This window comes from Phascolarctos cinereus, unplaced genomic scaffold (genome assembly GCF_003287225.1).
Source record: "Phascolarctos cinereus isolate Bilbo 61053 unplaced genomic scaffold, phaCin_HiC Scaffold_4;HRSCAF=312, whole genome shotgun sequence".
NCBI classification, from domain to species: domain Eukaryota; kingdom Metazoa; phylum Chordata; class Mammalia; order Diprotodontia; family Phascolarctidae; genus Phascolarctos; species Phascolarctos cinereus.
The window spans coordinates 124233854-124251764 of NW_027555847.1; positions in this window are offsets into that span (position 1 = coordinate 124233854).

Consider the following 17911-nt stretch of genomic DNA (forward strand, 5'->3'; position numbering starts at 1 on the left):
ATTTTCTATGCCTTTTTTCTTAAAAAGATAACTTTCTTTTATTTGCATCATAATTTATCTTCCCTTTCTTTTTATTAACTATATTGTTTTTGTGTTTATTATTTACATTATTAATCTCTAATTCACTGCCTTTATACTTAGTCTTTCATTACTATCTACATTCCTGATGGAATTAAAGCTTCTAAGATACTTACTTTGGGTTCCTTCTTCTAACTAATTTCTATGTTATTACTTTGTTAGGTCTTGCCTACTAATCCCCGCCCTGTTTTCTTTTATACTTCACTCTTAGAAATAACCATTCCATCAGGTAATACAGAGAATATTGCTCCAAATGGTAGGGATTTTTCTATGTCCCTAATTTTGCTGCTCATTATTGACACCTATCTTCCCCGTAGTTCTTTTTCTTCATTTGCCATAAAATTTCCTACTTTGGTCCATGCCCTCCCATTCTTCTGGATTTCAATTGTAGCTCTGACTCCCCTTTCCCTGAGGTAGGATCAATATTCTCTCTAAACACCAAATTCTTACTGATTATACCTATTGGAATGTGCTCTTCTCCCTTTAAAGAATATCTCTTTCCCCTTGAGAGCATTCATTAGTTGGTTCCCCACTTCCCAGGGAAACAAGATTTCTCCCTTTTCTTCATGTTTTAATCCTCTTTCTCCTTGCTCATTCTCCTCCAAGTTCTCTTCTTCCTGAGAGTCTACAGGAGTTCTTTTTCCTTCTGTGTGAACCTTTGAATTGATCAGGGTACATCACATATTCCCATTTATCTTCTTCCTCCCCTCTTCACTTTCATGTGCCCTCACATCCTGTACCTTAGTCCCACAACAGCATTGCTTCACCTGGAGGCAGGATTTCATGAATTTCAGTCCATGCTGTTTCAGTCCTATTTCCCTATCATCATTTCTTTTTGACTTCTGCTTTCACCCTTTTCTTCTTGTGTACTTTTAGGAAGAAATTTCATAATGTTCTCTCTGTTATTTGCTTGTTGTCATTGGCTGCAGAATTTGTTTACCTTTCTTTTATTTCTGCTCTCTGGAGTTTTTGAAAAGCAAATAATTTGTTCAAGTCTGTTTTACTTTTTAGGAATACTTTGAACATCTCTTTTTATTGAATCTCCATCTTTTTCATCAATACTTAGGCTCAGATTTGAAGAGCATGTTACCTTAGATTGCATCTTGAGCTCCTTTTCTCTTTAGAACATATTATCCCATTCTCTTCTGCTTTTCTTGGTGGGTGGAGAATTATTTTATTTTAATTTCCTTTCCTTTATATTTGAAGGGTTTTTTTTCCTGGTTGCTTGCAGAATTCTTTGTTTGTTATTGGAATTATTAAATTTAACCTCTATGTCAGACCTTCCTGTTTTTCTGGAGGCCATCTATGGATTCTACTGATTGGCACTTCTGGGCAATTTTGTGTATTACCCTTTGCAATATGTCATCCAATTTTTTTTTACTTGGGTTCTTTTGTGAGACATGTAATCCTTGAGTTGTCTCTATGAATCCTGTCAACAAGAGTACTATGTTTTGCTTATGTGGAGATCATATTTTCTTTCAACTTTACTGTTTTTTTTTTGCTTCTCTTCCAGATTGACCTTTACATCTGTACTTCTGCATTCACAATAAGTTATTTTATCTTTTGTTTCATTAATGAGATTTGCCCCTGTGGATTCAAGTTTTTCTATTTCTTTTTTCTGCCAATTATTTATACTATGCAGGCCATACATTCCACCTTCACAATTTGTAGTTTTCTTTTAAGCGGTTCCATGCTCTTTTGGGAATTTACAAGGTACTCTGATTCATCAGGTGTGGATTCATTTTCCTTTGACTTATGATATTTATTTATAGATGTCTGAATACTTTTAGCTGTTCTGAAGACCGTATTTTCTGCTATTGTTAAAATCTTTCCTGTTGGTTTATTTGCTTATGCTCAGAAACTTAAACTCAATTTTCTTTTTCCTAATATCTTTTGGTAATTTCAGTCTTTTCCACTTATGTTCCCCTATTGCTTACTTTTGGACTTCTTCCCCATTGATGGCAATTTCCCCATAGGGTTGGACCTTAAAGCCCTCTCAGCCTATTCCCACACTGGTCATATTTCACCAGCTTCAGTCTCTACCACAAGTGACTTTTGCTGTTAGTGTATGTGTGAGGGGAGTGACATAGATCTGACCCCAGTTGGATGCTGAGCTCTTTCCCTCAGGCTTAGTGGAGTTCTACACAGTCAAACATACATGTGTCCTGTCCTAGGTCTGTCTGTTCCTCAGTTCTCTGGCTGAACTATGTTGCACATCAGAGCACTGCTATGATGCTGTTCCGGCAAGGACAAGCTTCTGCCTTTTTGTTTTCTTTGGCACTGGAAAGGTGGGGGGGTGGAGGCAGAATTCTTTTACAATTCTATGAGTAGGTTTGTGCAGCCTTGCTGGAGCATAATTGATGGTGGGAGAGAGAATGCTCCGTAATTACATTAGGATTTAAGTTTTAGCCTTCTCTGCTGTTAGTATCTCTTTAGGATTCTTAGAGTCCTAGATTATTGAGGCAGCAAAAATTACTTTATCTCTTATGCATAATTTCTATTTGGAGAGGCTTGAAAGATTGTGAAGATTAAAGAAAGTATCTAGTCTTCTATTTTGTTGGTCAGGTGATCTCATCTTTATCCATTTTTACTGTCTGTCTCTCATATCTTGAATTCTCTTTTTCCTCATCTCTGTTTCCAGGCTTCTCTGGCTTTCTTTAAGTCCCACCTAAATTTCACCTTCTACAAGAAGTCTTTCTTAATCCCTCTTAATACTAATGCCTTCCCTCTCTTGATTTTTTCCAACTTTCCACAAGGGGTCAAGACATCAATGACATCTTGCCATTCTCGTCACTTGGAATGGCCCTCTCTCCAACTGTTGATTCATCAGTCCATGCCCAATTCAAATATCTCCTGCCCTCTCAATCCTTCTCTAGTCCTCCCAGTTGGTAAGGATAGTTTCTCTCTTTGATCTTGTAGTATTTTGTCTTACTTTCATATACTTACCATAGTCTATTTTGCATGATAGTTTTTTTTTTTGGTATAACTGTGTCATCCCCCTATTAAGTTGTAAGCTGCTTGAGTGCAAGACTTAAGTCCCTGCTACATTTGCACTTCCTTTATCATATAGTACAGTTTACTTAAGATAGGACTCCACTGGTAGGGGAACCATGGCACTGAATAGGGAATCAAGAGGAAAGGAGAAAGCCAAGGGTGTATACCAATTGAACTGAGTCTCAGGTTGGAGGTGGAAGTAGTTACAAACAAAAAATGGAAGCCTAGCTACTAAACATGTAGGCATGAGTTCCACAGCCTATTAGATGCTGAAAGATAGATTCAAGGGTCTAGGAATTGCATTGTTTCCAATGAGGCTAAGGCTACAGATAGAAGTTAAGTGGCCCAGCTATAAGGACTGGAGACTTTTGAGGGCAAAAAGCCAAACCCGATCCTTGGATCACTCAGTCTGTCCTGTATCTTTATTTCTTACTTTCGTCTTCAATTCAACTCAGAGATCTTTTTTTTTTCTTGGATCCCCTGATCACTGAGGAAACAAGGTCCTTTGTATCTAAGTCAAAACTACTCTTCCCACAGTCAGTTGAACCCTGGATTCAACTAACAGAATTTCTTAGAATTAGTCTCTAGTGTCTCTTTTCCCTGTACACATAATTGATGATGAGTTTCTCTGAACTACTTTTACCCCTCCTATTCTCCAGCTTCTAAATCTTTTCTTTCCTGCTGCTCATGGGGATTGTGATCCCAGGTGAGGAGATTCAAGGAATTTGGAGTCACTCCAGTTACTTATTAAAATTAAAGTGGACATAGGATAGCTTGAACTTCACAGATTGATTTTATAACTGTTGGGCAGCCTGGCAAACAAGGACCAAAGGTTACCCAGAATCCCATAGTGAGTCGCCAGGCAACCACTGTCATTTGGATAAGACCAATGTTGTAAAGTCAATAATATCAGCTTGGGCCAACAGAATACAGTCCTTCTTTGTGGCATTTTTACCTGGCTGATGCTGGAATAGCAAAACAAGTCAGCCCCACTTACCTTTTGGAGCCAATTGCACATGTAGTATGGTAGAGCCAAAAAAGTATTGGACTCAGAGACATAGGAGCCTAGTTGAAATCCTGACTTTGCCCATTTATGGGTTATGTGAGCTTGGGCAATTAAGTTAGCCTTTGCAGGCCTTGGTTTTTAAACTTTTGAAATAAAAAGGTTGGATTGGATAATCCCTGAAGTTCTTTCCAGCTCTGAGATCCTAGATTCAATTAAATTCAACTATCATTTTCTAAGAAGTTAGCATGTACTATGCTAGGTGCTGAGAACACACAGACAAAAATGATAATAATCTCTGTGCCCAAGGAACTTATAGTCCATTTTGAGGATACAACAGAACAGGAGTGCAGATAAAGAAATACAAAGCAATTTGAGGAGAAGGAGGATAGTGCTAATAACTGGGGGACCAGGAAAGGATGCTGAAGGTCTGTGAAGGGCAGCATGAGTGTAGTACAGTGGTGAACACTCAGATTTAGAGTCGAAGAATCTAGGTTCATATCTTGGCTCTTCCTTTCACCACTTGTTTGACCTTTGGCAAATCACTCAACTTTTCTGTGCTGCTCATCTACAAAAGGAGGAAATTGAGAAAGATGACCTCTAAGATTCCTTTCAGCTCTCAATCAAGGTTTCTGTATAGTGTTGGATGGTAGTGGCTGTGGGGGGACACAAGCATGAAAATCTGTAAAACAGAAATAATATTGCATTCCCATGCTTCATGGGGGTGTCACGAAGACCAAATGAAAACACTACACACACACACACACACACACATACACACACACACACACACACACACATCACATTGTAAACCTTACTTGAAGGGAAAATAATGGGAAGACTCCATGATTTCATTAACATGGGGAAGTCCTGGTGTGAGAGGTCCTTTCAACCGCACAGTGTAACTTAGCAGATAAGCCTTGAGTAGCTGCCTGAGATGCTATGTGACTTACCCAGGGTTATACAGCTTGTGTCAGAAGCAGGGCTTGAATCTACATGTTCCTGACTTTACACTCATTGTTCTATCCACTGTAACATCTCTATTATAAAACTTAAACCATGATATAATGGTGAGATATTATTATTATCATTATAATCTAGTAAGAAGGACCTATGACGGCCAAACATGTATGTGGTAAAAAACACAGTATGTCGGGTGCCCAAGAGAGCTATGAGAGGTTTAAGTAAAAAAAAAAATCATTCTTGGCAAGAGGAATCAGGGGTGTCTTCTTGGAGTAGGTAGCACTTGAACTGAGTGATTGTTGAGGGAGGCAATATCCAGGAGAAACTATCTTTAAAGTGCTATTCTTCCATTCACCACTTCACAAACTAGCACACTGAACACAGGCTTCATAACTTGAATAATGACAACAGTGTGGTACAGTTGAAAGAGCCCTGGATTTGAAGCAGAAGCAAAATCCAGAATTAGGTAGGGCAACCTGAACTTTGTTCAGGGTGCCAACATTTATAGCTTGCTAACCATACTTACACTCCCTTCTGTATTATAGAAACAAATAAGCTTCATACTTAGGTGGCAAGATAGTTATACTAAATATCTACCTTTCTGTAGCTGTCACAGGGAGCCTGTTCTTTTTCTTCTTTTTTACCCCAGGTGATCTTCCTTCTTTTCTCTATCCACATCCTTGCTGTGTCTCAAAGTCACTTCCAAAAGGAACCAGTGTCCCAGGATTTCAGTTTGCCCCTGTCACCATAAGTGAATTTATCTTTAGAAATTCATTCAGGTGTGATTATATTGCTTGCCCCAGTTGAGTTTCAAAGAACTTGTCTTAGGTGTGAAAAATGTACTAATGATAGCTCTGATAAGGAAGCCAGATTCTAAGACTTATTGCCATTTACTAGCTGGTTTTTGAACAAGCCATTTGCCCTCTATAGGCTTCCTCCTCTGTTAAGAAGCAAAACAAAACAAAACAAAACAGATTTGGATAGACAACCTATAAGGTCCCTTCTGACAGACATTTTGTGATTGGGCTGTACAACTAACTAGTTATAGCTCCATTTGCAAAAAGGCATCTTATCTTTCTAGGAAAAGCCCAGATCCATAATTCAGGCATCATTATCAAACTAATTAGAAAATGTAAATTGAGCCTTTAAAGTTGATTATAATCATTTTGCCTTTTTAGGGGAGCAGGAAAGGACTTTTTTTTTCATTTTTTTCACCTCTGATCAGTCATTCCCATGAGTTCTTGGCACCAGCAGGATAGAAACAGCAAACGTAGTTGCTTGCTGGTTTTTTAAAGACATCGTTGCTTGGGCAAGATTTATTAAATATTGTAATTAGTTCAATGTTGGCTGTTTAAACATTTTCTTTAATGGTCTTGTTAAATTTAGATTATGTTTTAAAAACAAAAGAGGAATCGAGAGAGACTATCTGTGAACTCTTGAGCTGAAGCACCATTATAGGATGTGTAAAAAATTTAAAATGCATTTCACTGTGGTAATTACCCCTATTGTTGGAAGAGAGAGAACGGCTTTTCTAAATGATTCTGATGGAAATTTTGGCTATAAATCTGTATCCTTGGCTTTGCATTTTGGAGGAGTGACATGAATCCTGCTTTCTCCCCTTCCCTAGTCAATTTTCCCAATTATAGAGATATGCCTCAATGGAAAACCCACCTGGTGTAGTAGAGGGCTCACATGATGATTGGGATGCAGGAGCTTTGATTCTGGTCCCAACTCTGCTTCACAAGTCACTTAAACCCCAGGTTCCTCATTTAGAAGTAGAAGCCTTATGCCAAAAATGACTCAATTCCATCCCTTAGGGTGACTCCTCAGGAAGTCAATGGCACTGGAAGGACCACCCCCCAGCTGTTAGTGCCTTTCCCTCTGAGGCAACCTTCCATCTACTCTGTGAACATTAGTTGTTTCAGGCATGTCCAAAGTCTTCATGACCCCTTTTGAGGGTGACTTTTTTGGGCAAAGATACCAGAGTGGTTTGCCATTTCCTTTTCCAGCTCATTTCACAGATGAGGAAACAAGCAATCAGGGTTAAGTGACTTGCTCAGGGTCACACAGCTAGGATGTGCCTGAGGCCAGACTTGAATTCAGGTCTTCCTGACTCAGACCTGGCTTTCTATCCACTGTATCATATATCATAAATGGGCCCAATTATTCACATGTTGTCCCCCTACTAGAAAATTAGATATGGCAGGGGCTATTTCTGTTTCTTTTTTGTATCTCCAGTGCTTAGTATGCTACCTTCTTAATATGCTACTTTATCCTTTTTAATTCCTTACTTGCCCTACCAACATTCGTAAACTCCCCATCCTTAGCCCTTAATCACTACCACCAGCTACCTTCTCCAGACTTGTTCCAATGGTCCTGAATGTTATTGGAGAAAGTTATACAACAATGCCAAATGTGAGATATGTTCTCAGCTGAACTTGTAGTATTATATGGTAAACTTTTTATTCATCCTGATTGATTTTCACAATTCTGGAAGTAGCTTTTCTAAACTTTCCCATCTCTCTTAAAGTCTCTTATACCTTCTTGCAGATGACCTTTTCTCCTTCTTTACCAAGAAAATCAAGGTCATCTGTTGTGAGCACCCTCATCTTCCTCTACTACTACTTCTAAGCCCCTGTAATTCCTGATGTGTCCTCTCTTTCATGGCAGTCATTGGGGAAGATGTGACTCTTCTCCCTGTTAAGGAAAATTCTCTTGATCCCATCCTTTCTTATGTCCACCAGGCACTTGTCCAAGCATCGTTTCCTCCTTCTCCATCATCTTCAGTCTCTCACTTTCTATTGACTACTTACCTGATGATTACAAACATCCTCAGGTATTTCTATCCTTAAAAACAAAAGCCCAAACCATTCTTTTGGACCTTGTTATCCCTCAAGTTGTCATCTATCCTGGAAGATATGTTAGGATTATATATTTAGAATTAAAAGGGATCTCAGAAGCCATCTCGCCCAACCTCCTTATTTTATAGATGAGGAAACTGAAGCCAGGAGAAATTAAGTGACTTGTCCATCCTCAGTAGAATGACAGAATAATGGTAAATGTCAGAGAAAGGATTTGAACTCTGATCCTCTGATGACCCCAGGGCCAGTACTTTTTCCACTGAACCAGCTTGTCTTTCCCCTCCATTTTACTGCTGAGTTTGTAGAAATAATTACCTAATCTTTTTTCCTTCCACATCTTTACTATTGCTTCCCATCTTTTCTCTCTTCTGTCTATCTTCTACATAGGTATTAAAGTCATATCCCCTGAGTAAAGTTTTGATCACATCATCCCTCTGATCAAAAATTTTTAGTTACTTTTTATTACCTCTGAGAGACAATCAGACTGATCAGATTGCCCTTACAGCCACACCCCCAACAACGTTCCTCCAATGCACTTTTTAAGCTTTTATTTTCTTTTTACTCCTCTTCTATCTTCATTTCAGACAAACTTTGCTAGCTGATCCCCTAACTAGGCAGTTCCTCTCCTGCCTTTAATTATTGGTAATAACGAATAAAGGAAGAAAAAAGTGCCTCCTAGTACTAGGAAGTGTGCTAAAGTCTAAGGGTACAAATATAGAGACAAGATACCCCTTGCCCTCAAGGAGCTTAAATTTTAGTAGGAGAAGCCAACGTATATAGGGGGAGAAGAATTTTGGTCATCAAGGAAATCAAAGGAATGTTGGGTGGAGGTACAGGGTAATTGACTGACATATCTTTTTTAGGAATAGTGGTGTTACTTTGATTACTGCTCCCAGAGTAAGAGGTTGAAACTTTTTTGGTGGGGAAGGTTTGTGAGTGTTGATATGGCATAAGGATGGCTGGGAAGCAGTGATAACTATGGACCAGGCTACATATAGTGAACCCATACCAATCAGAAGCACAGGACTCCAGAGTAGGTGCTCTAGTTCCAGTTTGGAAGTAGAGGCTGGAGCACATGGAATGAATATGGAGGACACTCTGCCAAGCTGGAACATGCCACCTCCCTCTTATCTGAGCTCTCACAATCCTTATCTCTATGAGAGTTGGTGTCCCCACCTAACCTTCCGAGTTGTTAATGCTATGTCCTTCCTCAAATTACCTTACATTTATTTATGTGTATACATGTTTTATACCTCAAAAGAATGTAGACTCTTTCAGAACAGAGATGTTTTTTGTCTTTGTATCCCTAAAACCTAGCATAATGTTTATAGATAATAGCTGTTTGATAACTGTTTGTCTAATTATTGAATCTATTAAATAGGGGTAATACAACTCCAATTCGCTTTCTATTTTGATGTCTCTCATAAGGTCAATGAGTCCAATGATTGTTTCAATAGATTTGTACTAGGCATATTTCTAATATGTAGGGGCACCCATGTAGCTTGGTTAGAAGACAAGGAAGAAAGAAAAAGAATTACTGGAAATGTGGTTAGTCAGATAACTGTAGCTTAACTGTGAGGTAAGGTTATAGAATAAGTCATGACATTGTAAATTCAGAAGTGGAAGGGGTTGAAGAAGATATCTCATCCTTTCCTTTAATTTTATAGATGAGGAAACTGAGGCCTAGAGTGGTAAAGAAATTGGCCCATCCTTACATATAGTAAGTGAAAGAGTTGGATTTGAATCCAAGGTCTTCTGACTCCAAGTACAGTAATCTTTTAATTGCACCATCAACAACATCCTCTGTTCTTTAGGGTTGGCCTGTTTTGATCAAAGGTAGGTCACTTGGGAGAGATAGAATTCAGAGGAGTAGTTACCCTGATAGAGAGCAAGGGGTCCTTTCCATTTATGCATATGTAGAGAAGAAAGGGCAGTAACAGCCTAGTTCTGATAAATAAAATAGCTAAGTCATCTGATGGTGTCTCATAAAAGTGGCATGCTCATTTAGGGGCTGAATCTGTTAGGTACAGATTCTGAATCTACAGTTTCAATTCCTTGAAACCCTAGAGATGGGCAAAAGTTAAAATCCAAGATAGATTTTCAAGTTCTCAACATCACATTTTAGGAAGGATATTGATGATCTTAGCCATGTCCAGAGGAAGACAGCTATGACACAAAGCATGATAGAGATCATGCTCCCTGAGGATAAGTTGAAGCAACTGGAGGTATTTAGCTTGAAGAAACAGAGACTTAATAGGGTCAGGTTGGCTCTCTTGAACTATCTGAAGGGATTTTATGTGTCAGATTAAATTTGTTCTGCTTGGCCCCAGAGATCAGAATGAGGAAAAAAGTGTAGATATGCAGAGGAGTAAATTTTGTTTCAAAATAAAGATGAAAAGGGTCCTAACAATTAGAGTACAAGTGAAATGTACTTCCTTAGGAACTAATAAATTATACATAATAAATTTGATATCTTTGTATAGAGGGTAGATAGATACATCTAGAAGATGTTGTACAGGTGATTCCTACTCAGGTTTGTATTTAGGAAGATGACATGTGTGGTGCCTTCCAAATCTTAGATTCTATTATTCTCATTCAGCAAGTGATCATATGAAATTAAATGGAAGGCAATAGCAACTATAATATAAAAAGCATTTCTAGTCTGAGCACTTGAGTTTGAAACTGTGCACTGCTTCTGAGAGAATGTTCCTACTCTCCATTGGACTTACAGCGCATTGCTTCACCTCCTGGAACCTTGATTTCCTCATTTGTCAATTGAGGGTTTTGGACTAGATGATCTTTAATGTCCCTTTCTCTTGTAAATTACATTGTATTTATTGTTAATTTGAGAAACATTCATTAAGTGCTTAATATGTGCTTCAATCCAAATGCTACATTTAAAAATGTTTTGCTCTAGATTACATTTCCCTCCACTTTTATGTGCTATTATATTAGTTAATTTAAGGAATTGGCATTCAATTAATTTCTACTGGAATTTTAATGGTTTTTGTAATGGAAAAGTATATTCAAATGTGGAGGCATATTGGAGATTTCAGTTAACTATGTACGAAATAAGTTTCTTCATTAGACCTAAGCCACAGTGTGAAAGAACATAATTTGTAGCCAAAACATAGATTTTAAAGTAAGATCTGCTTTTTAATGGCATGGGGACTTGGGATTGAAATGAAAGTATTAATACTAGCCCTTCTTACTTTGCACGGTTATTGGGAAGGCTGGATGAAATGATGTCTTTAAAACATTTTGTAACCTATATTCTATAAGTGTAGGTTGTTGATGGCCAACACCACTGCCCACTTGATGGGAACTATCAGAATTGCAGACATAGATTGTAAGAAGGAAATAACTTGCTTGGGTGTGTCTTGTAAACCCAATCTATTTCAGCGATAGCCAACATCATGTAGGGTGGTTATGGTAGGAAGTAATAGAGTTTCTTTCAAAGCATTGGCCCATGAGTCACATTTTTTTAATATGCCTCTTCTTAGGACATGCCTTATTATTGCCATCATCAAAAGTGTTCCCGTGAATTAATTTCTGTCAGAACACCCGGGTTCCATTCTAAGCTTTGCTATTTATTAACTATATGACTGTGAACACGTCACCTCCCTTTTCAGGCTTCGGAGTCCTTATCTGTACAATAAAGGGGTTGGATTGAGAGAGTCTCTGCTATTTCCTAGCTCTAACACTCTATGATCCTGTTATGCCTACACATTGTGCATCCCCTCATGGCTGAGAGGTGGCATTAAGTTCCCCTGTATCCTCATGAAGTGTATCTAAGTGACTTTTCAGAAGCTAGCCTTGTTCCTGCAACAATGGAAACTGAGAATATAAAATCTGAGAACCAACAGAAGGATTCAATGTATTTGGAACCTAAAGGGAGAAGAAAAATCAACAATTAAAAAAAATTCCTCATCTTGGTACATTTGCTACCTGATGCCTTCCTTCATATGCTACTTGTCTCAACCATTTAATATTGAGGATTGATTCTAATTTATTAATTAAGCAAATGTAGATGAACTGTTTAGCATGTTTAAGGTCTTGTGCTAAGCACCAAGGGATACACAAAAATAAACAATACTTGGTCCTTGCCTTCAAGAAACCCGGATTCTAGCAATGGTCACACAATGCACACACAGAAACATTTAATAGATAGCATAGATGCAATGTGACAAACATCAGATTTTAATTGGAGTTTAACTAAATGTTAAAAGAGGAAAGAATGTTTCCTTCCTCAATAAAATGAAAAATAAGAAGGAAACTAGAACAAGGTACAATCAGCTAAAGATTAAGGTAGAAAAATATGTGCAAGAATAATCTAAGGAAAGGTTTCCTGAAGAAATTGGGATTTGAGCTGAGTTTATAAGACAGACAAACAAAAAGAAGTAGGAGGTCAGGACAAACCAGTGGAAACATTCACTACTGCTGGTGCCTTCTTGGCTGCCCAATGAGGAGCTCTGTCCAAGGTGCTGTCCGGCATCACAGTCTCACAAGCTCATCTTTGGAAAGAAGCATCTAGAATTCCTTTTTTCATAAATTCTGCAGTGGGCTGAGCACCAGCTTTGCCTCCAGAGGGGAAAACCAGCCACTCCTTTATGCTAGGGAGAATTTGGTTGCTGGTTTACAGAGAAGTACTGTCCTTCCCTGAACTCTCTCTCTCTCTCTCTCTCTCTCTCTCTCTCTATTTCCTCATTAGACACAGACAGTTATAAGGAAAACTCCAGCAGCCCTAATAAGCCTGGAAGCTCTTTGCTTTCAAGAAGGATTGTCAATAGGTATGTTTGAGATGTCTGCATTTCTGACCTAATCAGCTACCGGCAGTCTCTCCACCAAGTTCCCTCGAGGCATCAGAGCAAGCTGTATTTTACAATCCAACAGCTTAAATCAGGGCAAACCTCAAGGAGCATAAACCTCTGGCAAAGAAAAAGAAAATGGGGGAAAAAAAGTGGCCTAGCAAGGGAAGAGCCCTGCCAACTGAAATGAAAGTATTTAAACAAAGTCCCTCTCAGCTGCCAATACAAGGTCCTTGCTATGGCCAGGAAAAAAGTGGCCAAGATCAGCCTAGATATTGATGTGGGGAAGCATGACTAATTGCGGGCAAAATTCTTGGGTCATACAGCACTAGATTTCATGGTGTGAAACCCCCATTGGAGAGAGATTTGACAGATAATGTTGCAGCAGGTAGAAAGGGTCTTGACTTCAAGGCTAATGAATATCAACTCTGCTTTCCAAATTGGCTGAAAAACAGTGGTCCAATGTGAACAGGCCCAGCACATTCAGAATAGGAAACAAAAAGAGGCTCTCTGGATAGTTCTTTAGCTCAGTTTCTTTTGAGCTTCTTAATTGAGACTTTTTTCTTTCTTCTTTTGATAATAGACCATCAAAGGAAACAGGCATAATTAAAAGACATACAGAGGTTCAGCAGCAGTTCAGGAAGGTGGCTCAGAAGATATTCAAGGGATTGCAAAGAAAATCTCCTGCCAGTACGGTATTTGACTTGCATTTTTGTTCTGTCTTTTGACTGGTTTTTGATCTGGCAGTAGAATTACATTTGAAAAAGTTGTTGTAAGAGCTATAACTAAAGTGGGGCAGCCAGGACTTTGCCCCAGGGTGCTGAAATATAGAGTATATAGGAAGTACTCACTTTCCTTCTGCAGAAATAAGTAAGCTTAAAATGTATTTAATGAAAATATTTTAGTTAAGATATGAAGTTAGCAGATGAGTATACTTCTTTCTACATGGCCACGCTCCCAATGTGTTCTCATCACTCTGCTCCCTCCTCTTTCTCCATATGGAAGCATCCCTACATTTAGCCTTTTAGTGTCCCCTGGATCTCTCTCCTACTCCCTACCCCTACTGAATTTCCCCCAAGTGCCAAAAATAACTAATTAACAGTTCTGAGTGTTGTGGCTGCTCATTATAATCTTTCCCTCACTTGAAATTCCATCAATCCTGATAATAACTTGTTTTCTAGGTGTGCTTTAGATATAAATATTGTCCTGCCAGTTAGAACATAAACTCCTCAAGTATCACAACTCATAGAGTATGAAAATAAATTGCCTAGTCTTGTCAATTCTACTTCCACTACATCTCTCTTCTTCATCCCTTTCTCTCCATTTGTATAACCACAACCCTAGTTCATGTTCTCATCATCCCTTGCCTTATTTATTACAGTAACCTTCTAATTGTCCTATCTCATTCAAGTCACTCCTATTTCCAAGCTATTATCCAGCTACCAGAAAGATATTTCTTGTTCAGTTGTTTCAGTCATGTCTGACTCTTTGTGACTCCATTTGGGGTTTTCTTGGCAAAGATACCAAAGTGGTTTGCCATTTCTTTCTCCAACTCATTTTATAGATAAGGAAACTAAGGCAAGCAGGGTTAAGTGACTTGACCAGGGTCACACAGCTAATAAGTGTATGAGGCCAGATTTGAACTCGGGAAGATGAGTCTTCCTGACTCGAGGCTTGGCACTCAACCCACTGCACCACCTACTTGCCCCTTAAATACAGGAATATCCATGTCACTCCTTTGATCTTTAAACTCTAGTGGTTCCCTATGACCTTTAGGTTTAAATGCAAACTCCTCTTTTTGACATGGAAAGTTGTTTTACACTAGAGACAATAAAAACCACTGTATTTCCCCAGTGGAAGGAGATAAGTTGGGAGCACAGAGACCAATTAGTAGGCAATTACAGTAGTACAGGGAAAAAGTGACCAAAGCTTTAGGTTGGATGGCTGTGTGAGTGGAGAGGGGATAGATGAGATGGATATGAAGGTCTAATAGGCAAGATTTGCCAACTGTTTCAGTACAGTGAGTGGAAGAAAGGGAAGAAAGAGTCAAGGATGACTCTGACATTATAAACTTGAGAGATTAGAAGATGGAGCATCATTCACAAATAGTCACTCAGGCTCTCCTTTCATATTTCTAATGCTGAAAAGATCATTAGCTCCTGAGCCAGGCCGTTCCATTGTTAGACAGTTCTTCTGCAAAGCTCTTCCTTTAATAGAGTATGTAAACTTTGTAAAGTTTAAACCACCCTAAGATTTTTGGAATACCCTGTATGGAGTCAAAATCATACTTCTGTTCACTAGTGCTAATTTTACCTTCAAGGGCAGGGATCTTAATCTTTTGCATGTGCGTGTAACGGATCCCATGAATCCCTTCTCAGAGTAACGTTTTAAAATTTGTTAAATAAAATATAGGCCCATGTTCTAGAGCACAAACCTATTATAACTCTTTCCACATATGAAAACAACTGCTTTCTCTCCCTTTTTCCTCATTACACATCATTTGCTCTTTCTATGACAAAGTCTCTAGGTCCTTCACTTACTTGGTCATTCTTCCCAGAAGGTGTTTTAACTTACCAACATACACCCTAAAATGCAGTGCCCAAAACCAAAGACAATGTTTTAGATGGTATCTTACTGTATGTCCATGTGTATGTATGTATATGAATGTATGTACTTTTAAAAAATAACCCCCACTCACCACACTCTGGGCCTAGCACAGAGCTAAAAGTAGAGAGAAGAATTAGGAGGCTATTACATGAACACCTCCCTTTCTATAGCCATCATCACCACCACCACTTGGGAACTTGGGGCCATCACTTACTGGTTCTGGCCTTGAAGATTCATTTCCTCTTTTTATAATCACTATCTTTTCAATGAAGCTTAATAATAACCACAGCACAATTTTAGGCTATCATTTTAAAGTGAACCAGTATCTAATAAGGTAAAATTTGACAGAGATAAATGTATTCAGTTTCAAAAGATCAATTCATAGAGGATGAGGGAGAAATGCCTATATACAGGCAATTCATATTTTTTAAATGGCCTCAAGTTCTAATGGAGTGTAAAATAAATATAAGGCAGGCAAAGACATGACTTTTGCAATCAGAAACTAACTCCAGTTAAGTTCATTAATTAGGAAGCTAGGTGGTGCAGTGGATAGAGTGCTGAGCCTGGAGTCATCAAGACCTCAGTTCAAATCTGGCTTCAGATGCTTCCTAGCTGTGTGACCCTAGGCAAGTCACTTAACCCTGCTTGCCTTAGTTTCTTCATCTGTAAAATGAGCTGGAGAAGGAAATGGCAAACCACTCCAGTATCTCTGCCAAGAAAATCCCAAAAAGGGGTCATGAAGAGTTGGATATGAATGAAAACAACAACAACTTTGTTAATATAAGTATGTCATCCAGAAGAAAAAAAAGAGATAGAAACCATTATACTTTCCTCTGGTCTAATTATATTTGCAGTATTGTGTTCACTTCAGGCATCACATTTTAGGATTGTCAAGCTGGAGTATAACCAGAAGAAAGTCATCAGGATGGTAAGGAGATAATGCCAAACTATTCCTGAGAAAGATTATATAAAGAAACATATTTAGCCTGCAGAAGACAAAGTGAGATATGATAGCTGTCTTCAAACCTGTAACAGGTTGTTATGTGGAAGAGATAAAACTTGCTATGCTTGGCTGCATAGAATAGAATTAGAAGCAATGAGTAGAGATCGTAGGGAAGCTAATTTAACTCAATTTAAGAAGGAACTTCCTAACCACTATAATTGTCCAGCAATGTAGTGAGTTCCCTATTCCTGCAGGTAAAGCTAGAATGACTACTTACCATGGTGACTTCAATAGAGGATTATTCAGACATGTATTGGAAAAGATGGAAGTCCCTTCTCATCCCAGCATGCCATAAATCCATACTACTCTAAACTTGTTCAAATGTTATACTACTCCAAATTTGTCCATATAAAGTTTGTTCAGAGCACAGATTATGGATTGATCAGTTAATAAAATCATGAAACGATAGTTAGGAACTGGAAGGGTCCTTAAATCACCTAGTATAATGCCCCCATTTCACAGATGAAAAAAATAGGCCTATAAAAAGGCACACGATATCCTAAAGCACATAAATGAAAGTGATAGCAAAGTCAGCACTAGAAAACATGACCTGACTCTTGGTCGAGGCAGTTAGGCTCATTTTACAGGTTCTTACTATTACTATTTAATACAGGTTTGAAGAGTTAAGAGACAAGTCTTGACTAAAATGGTTTAGAGTGCTGGACTTGGAGTTAGGAATACCTCAGTTCAAATCCTTTGGACAAATTTGTGTGGCCCTGAACAAATCACTTAACTTTTCTGTGCCTTTGGGTATCATGAAACTGAGGGCCCATTAAGTAACATAAGTAGAGTCAAGATTCAAACCCAAGTCCTCTGACCTCATACCACACAATCCCTTAAACAGCTTAAGGTTACCACTGTTTCATGAAGTCTTTCTAAATTTATCAGAGAGAAGACTGTTATTTTTCCTTGCCTTGCCCAGTCTAGATGTAAAATTTTTATGACTACTTTTTCCTGTTTGTTCCTTTAAAATAAAAATACACACAGAGTTAAATATATGAGCTTTCTTTCCATAAATATAATATGTAAAAACCTTCATATTCATTTCTATCTTGAGTGAGATCCCATTGTTCTTATGTCTTAGATGGGCAGCCAATGTAGAATAGTTAAACAAACACAAGACTAGTGAGCTCTTCTCTTGGAACTATTACTGCCTTATTGTGTGATCTTGAAAGTTAAAACAGTTGCCTGTTAGTCCCAGAGCAACAGAACCATAGGATATTAATCCTTGAAGGAATCCTAAAACATAATACTTACAATATTAAAATTGTTAGATATGGAAGGTACTTTAGAATTCTAAGGGACCTGGGAACATTGAGTGTTAAGACCCCAGACTCTAGAACGCAGATATCATAGATCATTGGATTACTGATCTAGAGCTAAAAGAGACCCCACAAGCTTTCTTGTTCAATCCTCTCATGTTTTAGAACATGAACAAACTGAGGGGCAGCTATTGCTGACTTTAGGACAAAGAATTATTGTTGCCAAACCTTTCTGTGGCCTATCTGCCTAAGATCTTGGAGTGAGAGAGACAGAGAGAGAGAGAGACAGACAGACAGACACAGAGAGAGACAGAGACAAAGAGACAGAGAAT